Consider the following 4317-nt stretch of genomic DNA (forward strand, 5'->3'; position numbering starts at 1 on the left):
CCCCTGCTCCCTCTAAGCCACCTCCCCTCTCCCGTCCTCTGACCCTCCCCTCATCTAACCCCTTCTCAGTCCTCTCCCCCCTGATCCCCAGGAGCCCCCTCTCCCTGAAAGCCAACGCCAAGACTCTATCGAATCCTCATTGCCTCTTATTATTTCCTCTCAGCGTCTTCTTGATCCTCCCCTCAACAGAATTACTAGAAGATCATCCAAAGAACATGGGGGTTCTAGTGAACCCTCCAAGAAACCAGGCCCAGGCAAGAAATCTGCCAAGCAGCATAGGGATGAGAACGCACAAAAGGACATAGCAATGGGAACGCAGTCACCCATAGAAACTTATATCCTGGGACAGTATGACAAAGAAGCAATCAACAAGGACCAAGGGGGGTAAGCACCTCCCCGCACACCGCATATCCAATGATGAAAATTTTATCTTGGAACATCAGGGGACTTGGGCACCCCTCTAAGGTAGCAGCCCTAAGGGATCTTATCATTTTTGAGAAGCCAAGAATTATTATGTTACAAGAAACAAAACAAAACCACAAGGAAATGAGTAAAGTCATTGAGCAGCAAAGATAGTATAGAGGAAGCATAAGTGAGGCAAGAGGAGCCTCAGGAGGAGTAGCAACAATTTGGAATCAAGGTATATGGAACTATATTTCTGAAACAATAAATCAACACTGGATCAAAACAACTTTGGAAAATAAAGCAGATCAACAAGCCATTATCATCTACAACATCTATGTATCGAATCACTGCAGAGATAAGGAGAGCTGTTGGCATGATCTAAAAGACAGTATGGACGCAGAAGAAAACACTAACATTATTCTGGGAGGTGACTTCAATTTAATCCTCCACGCCATTGAGAAAAGGGGAGGCAGTTTTACACCCGATCCATACAGAATACAGTTGGAAAATATCATGCAGGAGCATGATCTTATGGATGTCCCTCCAAAATACCGTAGATACACATGGACCAACTGCAGGATGGGTGTTGGTAACATCATGGAGTGGTTGGATAGAATTCTCATCAATGTTACACTTCTCTCTGCTTTCTTCGTTGGATATGCTAACATTCTAACGTGCTCTACCTCCGATCACTTCCCAATAACTCTAACGCTGGAAAAACATAGACCCCTTGGGCCCATCCCATTTAGATATAGTTCCCTCTCGAATGATATACCAGCAGTTGCAGGAATTGTATACAGCTCCTGGATCTAGCACGTGGAAGGATCTCCCGGTTTCATTTGGGAAACAAAATTATGGAAAACAAAACAAGCCATAAAAGAATGGGCTAAAACAAAGTATCAAGAACCAGAGAAGGTAAAAAAAGGAATTAAGAATAATCTGGAGAGTATTCAAAGAGCAATTGAGGAAAATGGCCTTTCCCAAGAGAAAAAACAGCAGGAAAATGAACTCTACTTACGGCTATACCAAGTTAACAGAGAAGAGGAATCAAAATGGACGCTCAAATCGAGGCAATTATGGTTGCAAGGGGGTGACAAGAACTCAGCCTTTTTTCACAAACAAACGACAGCCAGAAAGATAAGGAATAATGTAAGCTCCATCCTAGATGCTGAAGGTGATAGACAAAGCACTCAGGAGGCCATTCAAAGAGCTGCTACATATCACTATTGGGACCTGCTAACTGAAACAAAGGAAGTAGAGGATTATACAGATCTATTGCAACATCTCCCAACAGGGATAAGCAAGGAAATGAATGATAGCTTAAGCAAGGAGATAGATGAGGAGGAAATCAGGAGATCAATTTGGACTCTTCACCCTGATAAAGCCCTGGCACCGGATGGCTTTCCCATTTGCTTCTATCGAGCATTCTGGGGAATTATTAAAAAGGACTTGACAAAAATTCTCAATTGGATCCAACAAAAAGGCAAAATAGGAGGATATACCAATGCCACTCATCTAGCACTCATCCCCAAAGAAAATAGGCCATCTTCCTTTGCTCATTTCAGGCCCATATCATTCTGTAACTCCTCCTATAAAATCCTAACAAAAACCATTGCTACTCACCTAAAGCCTTTGCTTCCCTCCCTCATTTCCGAAAATCAAGGAGGATTCTTAGCCAACAGACAAATAACTGATTCCATTTTACTTGTGCAAGAAGCCATCCATTCGTGTCAAACCAGAAACGAGAAAGGGTTTATTCTCAAGCTTGATCTAGCCAATGCATTTGACAGAGTGAGACACTCCTTCCTTTTGGCAGCATTGAAGAAGATGGGATTTGATGACCGCTTTCTCAACCTCATTCGAACCTGCATTTCGGGGCCATGGATCTCACCTCTTGTAAATGGTAGACCTGGAGAAGCTTTCCAATCCTCCAGAGGCCTCCGACAAGGTTGCCCTCTCTCACCTTATCTCTTTATTTTAATGGCTGAATCCTTTAGCAGGGCGTTGGACTTCAACTGGAGGGGCCTCCACTATAATAGCCAAGTGCTTCAAATCTCTCCTTGACAAATACATGAGCTACTATGGCAAAATGGTAAATCATTTGAAAAGCTGTATATATGGCTGGAACACATCAGTATAGGTGCTTCAAAATATTGCCAACATCTTTGGAGTCACATGCAAGTATGATTGGACCCACTTCTCTTACTTGGGCATGCCTGTAAGTGCTGGACCTTTGAGAGCAGAAGCCTGGGACACTATAGTTGACAAAATAAAAAGAAAAGTGCAGCAGTGGGGATCCATTTGGCTCAACCCAACCGGTCGCCTCACTCTTCTTAAGTCAGGTATATCTTCTCTCCCCCTATATCTTTTTTCTCTTCTTCAAGCTCCGGCCCCCTTCCACTAGAAAATGGAAATTGTCCTTTGCCAATTCTTATGGCAGGGGGGGAAATGATAGAAAGAAATTCAACTTGATTAATTGGAAGCAGGTGATCCAGCACCAAGACTGAGGAGGTCTTGGAATTAGATCTCCTAAATTTCTCAATTTAGCCTTTGGAGGCAAAATTATTTGGAGACTCATTACTAGACTCCCAGCCTGGTGGAAAAAAGTTCTGGAAATTAAATATCTTAATTTTCCTAGACAACAGCTTCTTGATCGAGATATTCCCAATAGAGACTCCTCCAAAATTTGGTGATTATGCAAGAGAGACATTCCTCTAATCGCTCAAAATACTTCAAAAATCCCCAAGGGAGCTGCAAGCATCAACATTAGAGTTGACAGAATCATGGGTCAACAACCAATAAACAAACATTGGGGAGTCCACCCTATCCTTTCTTTTTTTGAAATAATAGGCATACATTTCCTGGACCAGATCTCTCAATGGGATCCTCACACCCTTCTTTGGTCAGGTTGGGCCTTCCCAGCCATACCCAATGGCCTTAAAGCAAGTATTTCTGCCCTTCAATCCCATTTGCACACTATAGCCCCTGTCAAAAAGAACGATCGTGATGGGTTTCGTTGGGACCCATCTGGATCCTCTTACACCATCCAAGCTGCTCACCATTACATTTGCAACATCAGCTACCCCATGCCAAGTTGGAATCACTGGAAGGTGGTTTGGAAATCCGAGGCAATTCCAAAAATTAAGTTTTTTCTCTGGACCCTCCTCAAAGGGAAAGTCCTTACGGCCGAAAATTTGCAAAAGAGGGGAATCAATGGTCCCTCTCGCTGTCCTAACTGCTTAGCTGCTGAAGAATCAATGCATCATCTCTTTATTGAATGCCCTTTTTCCATCAACTGCCGGAGGAACTTATCTCATAACAATCAAATCCCATGGAACACCCAAAACACCATAGGAGAAATTCTTTACAAATGGAAAAAAAACTACCCCTAGCAGCACAGGAAAAATAACACAGGGAAGAGAGTCTGGGATATTCTTCCCCACAATATGCTATGGAATATTTGGCTGGCACGAAATCGGAAGGTTTTTAAGGACAAGGATCCGACTGTTAGAAGTCTTTGCACCAAGGCAAGGAGTCTTTCCCTCGAGATCATCTCAGTTAAGAATCCAAGAAGTACAAATGTCAGTGAACTCAGCATAGAAGAACGCATTTTCATTGGAAACCTGTTAGACAAAAACACCAGCAATCAGATGGGCAACGCTGCTAGCAAGAGAAACAAAAATGTTTCCCCTGACTGGAAGATCAAGCTAAAAGAGGAAGAATTTGCAGTTTGGCTTAAAAACAGCAATAGGCATTATCTCTGTTTCGATGGGGCCTCAAAGTCGAATCCCAGGGTAGCAGGGGCGGGAGGAGTTATATTTAATGCTAATGGGGATAACATCTTGTCTTATGAGTGGGGTCTTGGCCACACTTCCAATAACAGAGCAGAAGCCCTGGCCCTTTACCAAGGCC

Source organism: Pinus tabuliformis, chromosome 3_1, assembly GCF_031772625.1.
Source record: "Pinus tabuliformis cultivar Carrire ecotype Pingquan chromosome 3_1, CPIR1, whole genome shotgun sequence".
In the NCBI taxonomy this organism is placed as follows: domain Eukaryota; kingdom Viridiplantae; phylum Streptophyta; class Pinopsida; order Pinales; family Pinaceae; genus Pinus; species Pinus tabuliformis.